The sequence below is a fragment of the Uranotaenia lowii genome, chromosome 3, assembly GCF_029784155.1.
Source record: "Uranotaenia lowii strain MFRU-FL chromosome 3, ASM2978415v1, whole genome shotgun sequence".
Taxonomy (NCBI): domain Eukaryota; kingdom Metazoa; phylum Arthropoda; class Insecta; order Diptera; family Culicidae; genus Uranotaenia; species Uranotaenia lowii.
Window position 1 is genome coordinate 83539049 of NC_073693.1, and position 17525 is coordinate 83556573.

Sequence of the window (17525 nt, forward strand, 5' to 3'; positions counted from 1 at the left end):
AGAAACTTCGTTCAAAATTTGTGTGCTTTTGGTAAATATTGGCTGCAAGCATCACATTTGAAATTTTATGTTTGTTCAAAGACTCAAAGATTTACTACTTTTTTTTATTTACATATACAATTTTATTATGAAAAACCTGCTTCGGAGTGTTGAGATACATTTAATCGTTGATTACAAGTATTAAGCCTGTGAGTAAGTTTTCAAATAGGTTTTTAGAATTGAAATTTTAATTCATTCTCAATGCTGATTCGAGTTTGAAAAGCTTTCAAACTTTAATTTGTAATTCTTGATTCTCAGTTTTGAAATATTGTATTTGATTCCATGTATCTTTTTACTTTTTAACCTGTTATTTATTGAGTAAGCATTGTAGATTTTTTGGAAAAAGTGCTTGCGAGTGTACAAAATATAAAATTTGATGATGGTTATGTTACTTGATACGTCCAAAGCTTTACGTCCAAAGAGCCGCATGCGGCTCGCGAGCCGCAGGTTGCCGACCTATGACCTAGCCGATGCGGCAGATGTTTCAAATTGTTTGAAAAAATATTGATCAACCGTAAATATTCTTTACGTTCTATAATTAAATGTGGGACTGGAAGACATTCGGTCGAAGCATTTGGCTTCCACATTAAAGCTTCTTTTATACGGATTTCCTTCACCCACCTAAAAACCCCGAAACTTGGAGCGCTTTAAGTCACCTCTTAATCAAATGCGATTGAGCTGTAATTTTGCTCAGATCAGTTTTTTGGCCAATCAACAAACACATATTGCCACCCTAATATATATTCACAGAAAATGATTTTTATACTGGTTCTAGTGTAGCTACGACACTAGCTTTGCAGAGTTTGGATAAACAAAAATTGATTTGATAGCTCATCTGATGCAATTAAAAAAAATCTTGAGTTTTGAATATCATCTATCAATTTTAATTCGATTAATTAAATCAAATAAATATCCGTTGAAACAGTCAAAAATCAACTGATCCAAATATAATCTGCGTCCGAGTTATGTCTCGTGAAAGCTTGAAGACAATTTCCTCGTAACGAAGTTTCTTTAGCACAGTTTCATCGTGATGAAATCTGAAACGAAAAAAAACCGGCATCTCATTTTCGTTCTTCAGCCAGAACCGCCATAAATCATACCGGTCATCAGACATGATCTCTATCCATCATTTCTCAGCTGAACGCACCGCAGCAGACCCTCATTGAGGTTCCTTACTGAATGACTGTTTGGATTTCTTTTTCTTCGCTTTCCTTTCGCATATTAAATTTGAAGAAAGAAGCAAGACGTTACAAATTTTCCATCCGAGGCAAAATGTCGCTTGATTTTCCAGCGCTAATAGTCAGAAGATTAAAAAGGTACATTAAGTAGATATGGGGGAGTGCGTTTGTGGAAGATGGAAAAAGAACATTTTCCGCCCAACTCCCATTCACCAAGATGAGTTGTGTTCCGTCGTCATTGAGTCGAGTTTATTTTACAAGCTAGACGTGCGGATGTGAGAAATTGAATTTCAAAGATACCGAGCTTTCATCTGTTTTCCAATCTATCGCGGGTTTCAGGTTTCCATCGCTGGCGAAAAACCTCACAGGTGGATAATTTTAACACCGATTTTCGTCTTCGAGTCGGCAGAATCTCGCTACCGTAAATCGATTCAACACCTGAGTGCGCGGAATTTATTACGCTTTTTATTAGTTTCTGATTGCTGCTCTGCCTTCGCCAGGGTAAGTAAAAAATTGATTGCTTGGAGTAAATCAATAACAAACGTCAGCGAATAAGTGGCCATAAAACTGAGGTGTTAAAAACAAACTACATGGGTATAAAAGTGTGATAAATTGATAATTGAATTAAACATGAAAATTTTAACTCAACATCTGGAATATTAATCAGATGAAGTGAAAAAAAATATAAGGAAAACATGAGCCAACGAAATGAATACAATGTTGTTAAACGCTTTAGATACCGATCATCGAATTAAGTTTGTGCATTCTTACCAGACCAGAGTGATTTCCTGCTGGAAGTTGACACTTGAATCGATAAGCTTAAAGCAGCGCTGAGAGCCATTGATCTGCCGTAAACATTATGACTTTCCATATTTCACAGATTTTTCGTTCCAATATTGCCAAAGTCAAGCGTGCCAAACCCCAATCCCGGGTCGTAAAGTATTATTACACCATCCTTCGTTGCCATATAAAAATATTAGCCATCATCGTCGTCCCGAGTTTGCGAATGCCTGGTGGCCGCTCAATGGATGGATCATCTTTCATCATCAGGGCAGGAGGAGAGCAAGAGCGCAAAAAGGGATTGTGTTAGCTCCCCGACGAAAGAATCTTTCTTTTTGGCGAACCCTTTTCCACCATGGAAAACTCTATCGTTACACGTTATTTTTCGCACATACCGTAGAATTTCAACTGGCAGATTTAAAGTGAATAGATGATATTGAATGGGGAATATATGTACTTTCGGCCGTCAGTCCGAAAGATGTTAGGCCGAAGGAATGGGTTAATAGGCCGAAGGATGTTCGACCGAATAGGACAGTAAGCTGAATGGGTAATTCGGCCGAATAGACGCAAGGCTGAAAAGGCGTTAATCCGAATGGATTGCGGTCTTTTAGCTTTACTACCGTTCAGCCTATCGTCCATTCGGTCTAACGATTATTCGGCCATACATCCATCGACTGAATAATGCATGAAACGTCGAGATTTGGAGTTATCTCGAAAAAAAAATTCCGTCCAAAAATCGACTCTTTGAGATTTAGCCGTTTTCTCAGTCACAGAAAGTAGATTTTTTTCTTTATTTTTGTCGAAATAACACCGGATCTTGACGTTTTATGCATTTTTAAGCCATTGGGCCTCAACATTAAATTTTAGATTTTCCTGATTTTTTTGCCCAAGCCCCCCCTCCCCTCCTCCTCTTTCAGCGATTTTTGTAATTTTTAAAGTCGATTTTTGATGAAATATTTGATTGTGAGTAAAAAACTGTTTCAATTTGAAAAACCTTTTCAATTTGAAAAACATTTGAAATTACATTAAATAACATACATAGCATTTCGTTGCGTAAGATAACATTACTTTTCATTTCAAAACTTTATTCTTGATAACACAAGGGAATACCGTTTTTTTTTTTGAATACACAGTAAATTTTTGGTTCGATTTCCAGCAAAAAAAAAATTGCTGGAAACGTTCAGCAATCCAAATTTTTGCTGGAAACCAGCAATCGGTTTCCTAATTGCTGGATTTTTCAGCATTCGGTTGTGTTCTTGTCATTTTTGCTGAAAAATCAGCAATCGGTTTTCAAATTACTGGACTTCCCAGCAATTGATCTAGTTTGCTGGAAAATCAGCAATCGAGTTGTCAAATTGGAGTCTGTTTGTTTACGTGTGCTGAAGCAAGGTGAGACTCTATTTTACGAATTTTGGTTGGATAAATATAAAAATTTCTATTCCTCTCTATATTCCAGCAACCAGACATCAAGTCAAGGGTGAGTTTTTATTGGATAGGTAGATATTTTTTAGATACTAATTAGAACTCTTTCTCAGGTGGCGAATGACCAACACTTTGGCACAAAGCTGCCACTCCAGAGCCGGTGTTGGAAAATAAAAAAGAACTCTGGGTTGGAAAATAAAAAAGAACTGGGAATAAATACATACATAATTGAAAAATGGAAGAATATAACTGTTTATATTACTCATTATATACACATCTTTTCAAGCAAAATTTGGCTGGTTTTTGTCCCGCTGACTCTCCAGCAAAATTTCCAGCAATTTAAATGGCTGAAAAAAACAGCAAACGTTAATGCTGGTTTCCAGAAATTCAAATTGCTGGAAAATCAGCAATCCACATGGCTGGAAAACAGCTGTTTCTATCAAAACAATTGCATTGGCTCTATTTAGTACCAAATTTATATTCCAATTCCAAATTAAATATTGAATACTGTGCATATAATGAGCAATGCAAAACAATTATTTTCTTCCATTTTTAAATTCTGTTTGTATTTATTTCCAAGAACTTTTTTTTTAATTTTCGAAAACCGGCTCTGAAGCTTTGTGCCAAAGTTTTGATCATTCGCCACCTGAGAAAAGAGTTCTGATTAGTATATTTTATGAAATCTGTCCAATTAAAGCTCACCCTTGACAAATGTCTGGTTGCTAAAATATAGAGGAAAATAAAAATAATTATATTAATCTAACCAAAATTCGTAAAATACATAGAGTTTCAACTTGCTTCAGCGTCAAAAAAAACAAACAGACTCAAATGTGACAACTTGATTGCAGATTTTCCAGCAAACTAGATCAATTGGTGGAAAGTCCAGCAATTTGAAAACCGATTACTGATTTCCACCAAAAATGACAAGAATACAATCGAAATGACAAGAATACAATCGATTGCTGGAAAATCCAGCAATAAGAAAACCGTTTGCTGGTTTCCAGCAAAAATTTGGTTTGCTGAACGTTTCCAGCCATTTCTTTTTGCTGTAAATCGAGGCAAAAATGTACTGTGTATGCAATCATAGCTGATAATGGCAGATTTTGACTTTCTGAGTTTGTATATTTTGTCTGATTTTTCTTTACGCCTTTAGTTTCGGTTATGAGGCATTTTAAAGTTCTTAAAAACATCAATTGTGACTTAAATCAACACTCAACAACTCTAGAACTAACAAAAACTAAAACTAATTTGCAAAACTAAAACTAATTTGGAATCATTAAATTCAATTTTAAGATTTTGATTAAATGTTCCAGTTTCAGACTACGCCTACGCCTAAAACATGAAACTCGGCCATTTAAAAAATTCAGGAGATAATATTTATCCATTGCTCTTATACATTGCTGTTTTTTTTATTAACTTTGCTGAAAACTCAAAGTGTTTTGATTTATGCCTGAATTATCCACAATTTCGCTTGGTTGAAAATGTCCTGAGTTTTTTTAAACTTCCAAACCATAAGAAAGCTTTTATTCTCAGAAGTTGAATTATGAAACTTGAAACTTCAAAAACGATAGCTTATAAAAAAAGCCTGTTTTGATTCCTAATTTTCCAAGTCTACACACTGTGGAAACAAAGCCAACGTTTGGGTCTTCATTTAATTTTACTCACACATTTTTAGTAATAGGTTTAGTTCTTAGCTCGAGATAAGAGTAAACTTTAAAAAGAAATTAGTTGTTAAGAAATAAGATGTTTTCAAATCAATCATTTTTTTTTTGCTAATCCAGCTGAAAACAGATATATTGGAAAAATGAATTTAAATTTGAGAGTTAAATTATCCGACGTTATTTTTATACCTCGGAAAAATCATATATTAAGAATTCAAATTTTTTCAACCGTTTTCTTTTAGTAGCTTTACCGGTGAATTTGTCTATATTGGATCCTTCTGTCCTTAAATGGTGTCGTCGTCCATGTATGTGCATTTTTTTACAGCTTCCGGTCAAAATTACATAAGAAGCTTTCCGACATTCGTTTCGGCACATTCTAACTTTTTAATTCCAAGTAGAAGAACTATGTTGAAATAACATTTCAACAAACAAACCTTCTTTTCGATCTTTTTAAAAACTTTCTGTTCATTCCCGGAGAGATGGCCGTTAAGAAACCAATATTGCGCTAAATTTAGTTCACAAAATGGGACTTGGACTTGTTGTCCTCAAACTGAAATTTGAGTTCAATTTCTTGACCGTGCAGCTACACGAAAAAAAAATTAACCGCGTCCCAGTTCTCCTTCGTAAAATTTTGTTAACAGTTTGTGCCTTTTTCAAGTAGGGGTCTTTCTGATTTTTGAAATGCCGCCAATAGTTGGAAGGACATCAGATGACTTGTCGCTTCTAGGGCGTTTATCACCAATAAGATTTGGTTCCTGTGAATTCTGGGACAAAACATGTCGAAACAGGTGACAAGCAGTTAGAAATTGCTTATTTGATATTGAATTCGATGAAGGTCGAATTTGAGCAAGATATTGATGATCATTAATCTAAAACAACCCATACTTTCTACCACACTTATCCACATTGTCGGGCAATTCAGAACGGTTTTTTTTGTAAAAAAAGGGCAGATCTGAAAAAAATCTAGGCATTATTCTAAAATAAGGTTGTGCCTGAATATTTAATACTTAATTTGCAAAAGTCAGGTCCGGGCCGGTTGCCCGGATATTGCCTGGATTTTTGGTCGACTACTTTGAAATCAAATGTTCGGCCCGGATACGTGCTAGAAAAAAATTTGCCAACCTTTTTCTAAAACATACAAGAGAAAAAAAGAAAATTACTAGGAATTTAAAGTTTTTCTTTGAATCACAGCAGCAATGTTAAAATTGTATCTGAGAATTAATGTTCATTTTGAATTTTTTTAACATCTTTTTCGAACACAGAATTTAAAAAAATAAAAGCTTATGCTAATGATACATACACAGCCAGATCTTGTCAGCATCCCGGTAAGTAGTAAGAGTACATTTACTATTCATCTTAACTAGGCTGGGCCCACTGTGAAGTATTGGACGTAGAGACCACTGGAACACAGGGAGGAAGGAACGTGGACTACGGTACCATACGTTTCCATGGCTACTTATAACTAATATTTTAACGTTGGAAGCACATATGCTAAATTTACTGTACTCCTTGATGATGGTCCGTATGCATTCGTCCTTCTGTGGATGAAAATGATGTTTTTCTGCACAGAACTCCAAGACTCCATGGTTTAAGTAATATAGAATCAAAAAAAATTAAAAAGAAATTTAAGTTTTAAATAATCTGAATCAACCCGGGCCAAATCCGGGAAGTTTTATAAAATATCCCGGCCAGATTTGACACATGTCGAGTTTTTGTTGGTTTAATGGGCAAGCCTAGATATATCAAAAAAATCTGGAATAAACGATAATCAAAGTACAAGCGATACTTATCAGCATTCTTCTGCACGATCTACAGGAAAGGATACACCGATACACCTATGATGTTTTGCTGAATGAAACCATAAGTTTTTGATGATTGTGTAGCTTTTTCAACAGTTTTTTTTAGATATTTCTGTTGCTTTATAAGTTTTAAAAATAAACATTCAGCCTATTCGGCCTTTTTGGTCGAATACTTAATTCAACGGCTAGACGATTTATGGGCAGTATTCGGTACATCTCCAGTTTCTCATAGTATAAATAGTTTAAATATCTTTGAAAATTCTTGTTGTTGCAATAATCGAATACATAATTCTCATTAGAGCGAATGCTCCAAATTTTAATCGAAAAGGCTTAACATCTAATCGACCTGTTACACGGCTTCAATTCACATTAAATTAAATTCCCATAATCCCTCTAATTGTTCCCTCTCCAAAGTTTTTAAAACGACTCTAAATTATTGGCTCAAATTTAGTCTGGGCGCCGGCCTTCATCTCGCCAATTGTTCGAGGGCCGAGCACAACTTTACCCCGTTAAATTGCTCCTCATTGTTGGAAAAGGCCCATTTTACAACTTCTCCTTCTCCGGTTTCTTTTGCTACCGAGAAGATGGGTAGGAAATGCAGGAAAGCTTCCACGATCAAAAGTCGCTCGTTTCCTGTCTAAGGTGGGCGGATTGGTATTTCTTGTTTCGGGGGATCCGAGGAAGATTCCATTCAGCCCCAAACCCCACTTCTTGGAATCAGGAATCTTACCAAGCCCGAACAGTCCAACGCCATCATAACCGTCATCATCGTCATCATCAACGTGTTATTCCCTTTGAATGGCTCTGTTTTCCCCGTTCTCTCTGGCTGTTTTGGTTGCCTCCATCATTCGAAGCGAGACTTTTGGCGGGTAGATGTCACGAGAAGCACGAGAATAACTGAGCTGTTTCCACCCTCTTGAAGCGTCCCACCACCCACGCTTTCATTGCCGCGATATAGACAGATGATGGCGACTTCATAAAAAGAAGGTCACGGTGTTATCTGCCTGAACCGGTGTAGCGGATAACCTACATCAGTATCCTATCTCGAAACTGTCGTCTGAATTGGAAGAGAAATGGGAAAAACGCTGAAGTGAGGAGCAGTGACAGTCTGAATTGTTTGATTTCGGCGGTTAAAGTCGGTGGGTTGCGATAGAGATGTACCAAAAATCTAGAGACTTGACAAATCTTTCCATAGGATAGCTTTCCAACAACGAGCAACATCTAAATTTTTGGTGGCCTTCGCCTTTCTACGCAAACATTTTGACAATCCGAGATTTGATGTAATTACTAGTCTCTTGTTTGAAAATCTCCTCGATTATATTTTTTTGTGGGAGAGACTTCATTCAATAAAGATTCTTTGATGATGTCATCGTTACGATGGTGAAAAGGGCTGTTAGCTGGAGTTGACTTCCTCCCCCTTGCGTCAAGCTGACTGACTTTCTTCTCGATTATTCGTCTATTCATTCAACGACATAGCACTCGTTGACCCGAATACGAAAGAAAACTGGCGGAACAAGGCGGTTTATACATTTTCAGGATTTTTCAAAAACGAGTAGATTTTGTTCGTTATTGTTGCGTTATCTTTCAATTTCAATAGGATTTCTTCCCATCGTAAGCCTATTCGTTTCCACCTGCTTAACTATGATCGCTTCCCGGTTGATTCTTTGGAAAGCGAAGCTTCATACAGCCGGTTCATGTAAAATGTGCAGAGATCTGTTTCCTAGAGTGGTTGCCATTCATCACACGCGTATAACGTGTCCCATACAGAGTGCAGTTTGTCAATTTTGATTATCGTTGGTTCATCTCGAGCACGTGTTTATGAATAATACATTATGTTGTGTAGTTCCTACAGCACGAACAAATCAAAAGGCGCTGAACGTTTATTTGGTTAGTGATTAGCATGAATTATGTTTCTCGCTTACAACAGCTGGTTTGATCCGAGAACACCCGGGAAAACATCTGAATACTGAAGTAAAGATGCATCTGTTAGAGTAGTGCTGTTACTCATATCCATAATGTCAACCAGACTTAATTGATTGATAACACAAGCCAATGGAATTATTTTCTGGAGTGTCAAAATTTAGTTTAGCTTAGCTTTGCTTAGCTTAGTTTATTTGACTACTCAAATCCACCTCGAAACGTTTAATCCGAAATGCTTGAAAATTTTTCCTCATAACGATTTTCAAAATAATATTTTTTTGTTGAAACTCCACGATCGTTGGTGTGGTTCAGTAGAACAACCAAGCAATCATAACGTCGTATCAGAAATGATAACTTAAGGCTATGATCATTTAGTATCCGGGCACTTTAATTCGGGGATAGCTACGTTAATAGAGCTCGAATATGCAAAAGAAGCGTTGTGTTGATTATGAAAAGGACTATCTTGCCTATTTTTGCCAGATTTTTAAGTTAACGTGTGTTTGAGATATTCACGATACAAAAAGACATGGTAAAAATAATTTTGCACAAATTCGCTCCTTTTACGCATTTTGCACCTCGAAAATTCTTCCTTGTTGACTTCCTTGTTGACTTGAATAACTGAATGCAGACTCCTTAAATAATGCAAAAAATCCATTTCCGGCAGGCAAAAAGTGTTGCCTGACTAGTAGACACCAAGTAAATAAATAATAATGATCAGTTCCAAAGATCGCAATCTGTTCATCTGGTTTATACGCAATATGACAGATGTGTTCTGATGGACAAAAAAATTTATGTTAAAACCGGATTTAAGAGATCAAATTCTTCGAGATGCCTACACATGAAAAGGTTCCAACCAGATTCCAATTGCTTTTTCAGGTGAGTTTGTGTAAAATATCATGATTTTTCAAAGGTTTTGCTTCTGTGGTAAAAAAAATCAATACATGACTGAAAAAAGTGTGCAAAGGTAAAAAAGGGATTTTATGAAAAAGTTTGAGTATTTCTTGAAATCATTGATAATTTTTTTAACATATTTTTACATTGAATGCCTTCATTTCCTCCATAGAAAGTTTTTCGATCAAATGAATAGTTTTTAAAATACACACGTTTGTAACTGCCCGGATACTAAATGATCATAGCCTTAGGTCGTTTACAATGGTGTTGCGAATCGAAATTCCAATTACATCGTAAAAAAATCGTATAAAATGTCGTCTAAAGTCAGTTAAAATCGTATATGAGAGAAAGTCCGCCATGTTTGTAAGTTTTGAAATGATTTTGCTACCGTGGGGGCTTCAAGTAAGAAAATCATTGTGATGTTCTCTTTGCAACCAGCAGTGCATCCAGATGGCTAAAAATTAGATGGGAATTGAGTAATATTGACCGATGAGAGAACTGAAAAATCTAGCAACGATTTGAAAGCTGTGAGAGCCAAATCGTGCGTTCTCTTGAATTCTTCCGGTTATTATTCTATAGCTTATTCGTACCAGGTATCGGATAACGCTCAAGTTGTGTAGTTTTTGTCGCTTTAGAAATAAATGAAGTATATGTATGTATTTATATTGCCTCCACTTTGGTAGGTAAATGCTGTTCTTTTTATACTTTCATACGATTATTCTATGATGTATATGGAACGTATATCAAAACAGCATAAGAATATAGCTAAAAAATAATTGCTGGGAAGTTCCACGTCACCAATAATGGTTGCTACTACGTGATTGACCGAGGCCACCAATTATGCATAGAGGCCAAAAGAAAGGCGCTTGGGATTAGCAGCCCATTCTCAGTGTACAAAACTGATACTCTCTCGTTGAACATCAATAATGGCGCCGGCCACGTCCTAGTAGTCAATAAATAGGTAAAAAAAGAAAGGGATGAAAGAAATTAATTCGCGTTTTAGGATCAAGGTTCTGCATCCTAGCAAATAATCTTATTTGGAATGGTGGTTAAAGGTTAAGGTGGAAAGATACTTTTGACAAGTGTTTAGATTTTTATTTATGAATCCTGTACTTGTTCTACTGCTTATTCTAAATCCAAAATTGAAACAAGATGCATAGTTTTTTAATGTTCTGTAGAAGAATAAGTTACCAGGTAATAAAAATTTACTATCGTTTATCTTAATTTACCAGATTGCCCGGATTTATTCGGGTTTGCCCGGATATTTCATACAAAATTTAGGAACAGTCCGGCCCGGCCCGGTTGCCCGGATTTCATTGGAAAATGCCTGGATGTAGCCCGGATTTATTCACTTTATTTGGCAAATCAAACAAAAAAATACCAATTGTGTTGTCAAAACTGATAATTTATGCTTCCAAAACGAAATTTTTGAGCAAGTTTTATAAAAAATAATCATGAAAAGATTTTTGGAAGCCTCCAATACGATTTAAAATTTGTCGATGCACTTTGATGAAAAACTTTTTTTTTCGATATTTTTTTTTTAATTTTTGTTGAATAATTTTTGGGATTTGATAAAATTTTCCCGGATATTGCCCGGATTTCGGTCGTCAATTTTGAAATCTAATGTCCGGATTTTGCCAAGTTTTTATATAAAATTGCCCGGATTTCTCCGGCCCCGATAGGTACTGAAAAAATTCTGGCAACCTTAGTTTATCTTATGAATTCCCAGAAAACATGAAATCGTATCAGAAATGATAGCTTAATTCGTTTACTTTGGTATTGCGAATTTCAATTCCAACTGCACAGTAAAAAAAATCGTATAAAATGTCGTCTGAAGTCAGTTTAAATCGATAAGATAGAAAGTCCGTCATGTTTGTAAATTTTCAACTGTCATCGTCGTCGTTTTGCGTAAGCATATTTTTATATATGTTGTTGACTTAAATACGCGTCATATGCTTCTTTTATTTATCAAGCAAAAGTTAAAAAAAAACATAATTAAAGAAGTCCCCCCTAATTGCATCGATGGGGAACCTGAATTTCATAACAAAAATATGCTCATACGCTTATGATCTCAGTTTTATCATGTTCTTTCAGGTGGAAAAGGAATTTTTGATGAAACATCAATAAGTCACAATCATAGCTTGAAGGGAATTGTTGGCCACATTTTGTGGGGTATCTTGGGCCATCTATATTTTTATGGTTTAATACACATTCAGAACTTAAAATACGATTTTCCTATCTGTAAAGTTTTCTTATGCTAAATGAAGAGTTATGAAAAATATTTTGTCTTTGTCCATCCTATATACGGAGTTTTGCCGAAACGTTCGCGAGCCAGGTTTTTGAATGTTTTCGATCATACTCAACTCCCTTTTTTATTTCATCATCTGAAATAGCTTTAACACTAGAAAGACCACACCAGTCAAAATGGTTTGAAACTTTCTTTGTTGTTTTAATAAGCGAATTAATGGACATTCGGTCCGTGACCAGTCAAAATGATTTGTAAAATTCTCAACTCAAACAACTCAAACAAACTCACTCCTTATAAAATTATTGATTTTCTAAGCGAAGTCATGATTATTTGTGGAAAAAGTTCTTGGATTGACCGTTGTTTTTCATCAAGCAACTGACTCCCTATTTTATTGGTCTGTTTTGTTGCTCAACTATGATCAAACTTTTTGTCAAAATTTGGCAAAATTTCTTCGAATTTTGTGAAAATTATGTTAGTACACAACTTTCTTATGGGTGAATCTGTGCACCCTAGTAAAGAAGCATGTATATAACACAACTTTTCTCTCAAATCTATAAATGCCGTTATTCTTTACCTTTAGTATGCACAAAAGTTGATTTTGGAAGCATGGCAGTGAATCCGTGCACCCATGGTAAATTGCTACTTATAGAAAACATATGGTTTTCAACCTAAAATATCAGGTATGATTTATAAGCAACATGTTTTAATTTATTGATAACTTTTTTTTAACTTATTTATAAGTCAAAAGTTTCTGATCAACAATTTACATTATGCTGTATCATCTGTTTCTAGATAAAAATTCAAAGCACTTACATCAAGATTTGAATCACTCGCATTAATAAACCTAAAATAATTAACAAAACTTTTAAGGATGTACACTCGTGTTCTTTGACTAATGTTTTTCAACCCTGTTCTTAGCAGTTCTTCAAATGTTAAAGTTCGATTATTCAGTGTCGTTCCTAATCTTCGTTGAAGTAGTTGCCATCCAGCTGCTACACGTGGACGCGTGCTGTATCGATGCTTCAGCGTCTCTACCGTTGTATTACAGTGCTTGTTCTGTTTGACTCACAACTATTCGAAATACTCAATTAAAGACATAGGTACACGCAATCGAAAACTATACCAAAATGAGGTTCGTTTACAATAGTGATGCGAATCGCAATTCTAGCTACATAGTAAAAAGATCGTATAAAATGTCCTCTGAAGTCAGTTTAAATCGGATATGATAGAAAGACCGCCATGTTTGTAAATTTTAAAATTATTTCGCTACCACGCGGGCATCAATTGAGAAAACCAGCATCATGTTCGCTCTGGTACCAGCAGTGCATCCAGATCAATTGAAACGTATTTCAAAACAGTATAAGAATATTGCTACAAACATGTTTTCTGGGTAGTGGATTGAATTGTGACGTCATTGCATCTGCTCCCAGTGTTTTTTGTAACATTTTCGACACTTCCCTTTGCAATGTTGTTCCCACGATATTTCAGGCCGTTTCAGCCAGCTAAAAATTTTTTTATATGGCTGAAATTGACAACTTGGACTACCTTATTTGAAACTCCTTGACTGCTAGTACTGTGCTACCCTATAAGGGGCAGTAATAAGCACAGCCTACTTGTCCTGAATAGTTCGTTGCTGAGGAAATCTAAATCAATTTACCGAGGGCCAACTATCTTACAATGTTAATCGAAAATTTTAACACATAAGGGACCCCAAAAAAAATAATAGAGAAGCCCCGAAATTCGCAATTCGATTATTTATTTAAAAAAAATCAAAGTATCTTTCTTTTCGAGCCTTTCGTTTGGCGCCTGCCATCAGATTTTGTATAGCCATCTTATCAACTTTCTTCGCCGCAGATCGCCAGTAAGCTTTGAAGTGCTTCTCGCTGCTAACAGTTTTTTGGGTCTTCTTAAGGTTCTGCTTAACTATCGCCCAATGTTTTTCGATTAGGTGTATTCCAGTTAAAACAAAAACAAGTTATTTGATTTAAAATATCAAAGGCCCAAGAATCTGTCTACCATATCAATTCTAAATATTACTTAGCTTTAACTCACTTTAAACTTTAACAGTTGAGTAAACTTCTAGACCATGGCCGTAGGAACGGGGGGGGGGGGGTTTTGGGGGTTAAACCCCCCCCCCATGAGGGTCCAAAAAAGCAAGCGAGGTAATCTACTCTACACTCAAAATTTTAAATCCATAATCATATAATGATAATAGAGCAAATATATTCAAGAAAAACAATCTAGACTAAAAATTAATGCCAAAACCTCAAAAATACATCCCAAGTTCAAAATTTTGCTACAGTTTTTTAAAATTCTCTCACTTGTTCATAGACTAAAGCTGTCAGAATTTTTTCAGCACGTATCCGGGCCGAACAAATTTGGGCTGTTTTATGTAAAAACCAGGCAGAATCCGGGTATCTAATTTCAAAATTTTCTACCAAAATCTAGACAATATCGGGCAATTTTGATCAAAACTTAGGAACTGCTCATCAAAAATCATGAAAAAAAACTTGAAAAAACCTTCCCCGATTTTTTTTTTGAAACTTGCTCCAAAAATTTTGTACGCATGAATAAAAAATATTTTACAACTCTATTTATTTTTAAAAGTTTGATTTTAAATGAGAATGAGAACAAACCCAGCTTTTCCAATAAAATCCGGGCAACCGGGTCAGACCAATTTTTATCCAAATTTTATATTAAATATCCATGCATATTTATATTACTTGTCGGACAATCTGGTGACCTTATCATAGAAATTCGTATTGAATATTAAATTTTAAATAAAACCCATTCTGGAGATTCTGATTCTATATTCCCATAACAAAAATTGTATTTCTACATATTTTCGTATTTCTGATTCTGTATCAAGTTGAAGATTCTTGATTTTCAATTCGAATAATCATAAGAAATCAGGAATGAAAAGCTGCTTTCCTGATTCGTTTTGCATTTCATATCAAATTTGAATCATGTTTTTTGAAATTGATTTGCATTTTCAATATTTTGATAATTATTTTCCGAATATGAAAAAAAGAAGAATTTTGTTTTACATTTTAAATCGAAGTTCTCAAACTTTATTCTAAAACAAAATTTAAACATTAAAAGCTTCTAAGTGGCAGTCCAAAGTTGAAAACTCAGATTCATACTCATCTTTTGAAATTCACATTTGAATTCTGATTCACAATACAGATTAAAAATAAATAATTGAAAAAAATTAATCAAGATTAAACCAGCAATACAGAATTTAAATAAAAGATTCATGAATGATTGGCTCATAAAATTTTGATCTGGAATTAAGATTCGGAAATCGTATTTTTTGTACATTTCAGAAATGGTCGGTTAACACATTTCAGAAATGGTATAGAAATTCAGAAACATTTCAATTTTTGAATTCAGGTTCAGTATTCAGATTTAAAACTCAGGAATGAGTGAACGAGTTTTTCAATCAACATAAAATTGTAAAGGAATTCAAGAGAACATGAACATAAAAGTTTGCTTCTCAACTGCCAGATTTAATTTTTTTTTAATCAGAAGAAGTTTCTACACACAATTCAGCTCAAAATCACAGATATAATGTAGAATTTTAATTAATTTTCTGTCTCTTGTTTTATGCAAAATATCCATAATTATATTTAAAAAAATTACCCACAGGATTTTCATTATAGAATTGATTCGTTATGAAAAATATTTCCTGTTAAAAAAAAACAAGTACCTATCTGTTCTTTACCTAAAAAATCTGCAAAAATTCTGTATTTTCTCAGTGTATTGATTGAGTTTTTTAAAGCTGAATTTCAAACTGAAATCATAAATTTAGTTTAAGTTTGCATCGAGTAAATTCGATCCGAAAATTTGTTATCGCTTTTTGTTTTTTTTTTGAAAATTTTTATTTATTTTCTTCAAAGGTTAAATTCTTGAAATTTGCAAAAGAGTTCGGAAGATTGAGCTCGTATGATTTGAGCATAGAATACGGTTTAAAAAAAATTGAAGGCTATTTAGCTTAAAAAGAACTTATTTTATGCTTCGACCTACCATACTCTTAAACATTGAATTTTAACTTTCGATGAAAACAAATTCTATATATTTTGATCTAAAGGTTTCATAAAAAAATAAGCTCACCCTTTAAGCTAAGGACCATTTTTCAAAAGTTACTTTTTAATACAAAAACTATAAATGAAAACTTAAAAATGAATAATCATATAAATAGCAACAATTATAATTTGTTTTTTTTTTCGTACGTTGTTGAGCAAAACCTCATAGGTAAAAATCAGTCACCAAAACCCCCCCCATGAGTCGGTTCTTCCTACGGCCCTGTTCTAGACTAAAGTCCCTATAATTCAACAACAAACAAACTTTAAACTTTTTTTTGGGAAAATGGCTTAGAGAACTGATGAAAAATATCCATACAATATTAAATCATGTGAAGGATTTTTAATGGAGTATTTTGCTTTCAAGAAAATCAACATTTTGACGAACAGTATTTTTACTCGTCACCACCATTAGAGACACAGCTCAACTGTCACTGTTCTCATTGTTAAAAGTTCACTGTTTATCAGTCAGCTATTTTGTTTCAACCATTTCTTCCATTCTTGCTTAGAAAGACTTCGATAACAGCCAGAAATATGCCAGATGTATTGGAAATAACAACCAACAACGTTTGGATTGGTGACGGCGACAGTGAATATTGCACAGACAGGAGGGACCGAGGATTCGAAATGCGGAACCATCATCATGCGACTTTGCAGAGTGCAAGGAAAACCACTCGCTAGTGCTTTCCATGTGGCGGAACATCGCCGTGCATATTGAAAAGGGTTTGGTAGCTTGGTGGAAACCGATAGAGCCTTTTTCCGAAATGAGCATCCCCATGAGCGACCACTTCCCTTCTTCCCGGTATCGGATAACCGGAAGTCCATTGGGAATATGCTTTTATGGGTTTTGTCTGGCTGGTATGCATTATATTTTCGCTCATATGGGATTCCCTGCATATCTGTAGCTTAGCGCGATTGGAACTTGTCGGAGTACCAGCAGAGTGTGGGAGGATATTGGCGGTTTTTAGTCTTCCGTTAAGCGGTTCTTTTTCCGAGTCTTCCTTGCTATATTGGATAGGATAGTCCAGCAGCTGCTGTCGAACACTTCCGGAGGAAGGGTCCGCCTCGAAAGCAATTTTTAAATTGGTTTTGAGTATTATTGAACTAACTTGAACAGATAGCATATCCCAAAATCGATAAATAAATTGCTTGCTTTAAATTTACACTGATTGTTCTTGTTAAGTATCACTTTTCTCAATACATAACATCCGCAAAATCAAAGTTGAAGAAAATAAAACGAATATGTATCGTATTCATTATTGACAATAAAAAAAATTTAATTTAATAACACGCATTCAAAAATGACAAACAGTTTGATCGGAAATACAATTTATGATGAGACATGAGATTTAAGGAACATGAGACATGAGACATGAGACATGAGACATGAGACATGAGACATGAGACATGAGACATGAGACATGAGACATGAGACATGAGACATAAGACATGAGACATGAGACATGAGACATGAGACATGAGACATGAGACATGAGACATGAGAC

General features: G+C 34.9%; 1 protein-coding gene across 5 annotated transcripts in view; it reads right to left on the reverse strand.

Moving 5' to 3' along the window:
• Window positions 1-17525, reverse strand: part of LOC129757634 (diacylglycerol kinase 1) — a 459105-nt gene that overhangs the window by 336367 nt on the left and 105213 nt on the right. The gene's annotated exons all lie outside the window — the stretch shown is intronic.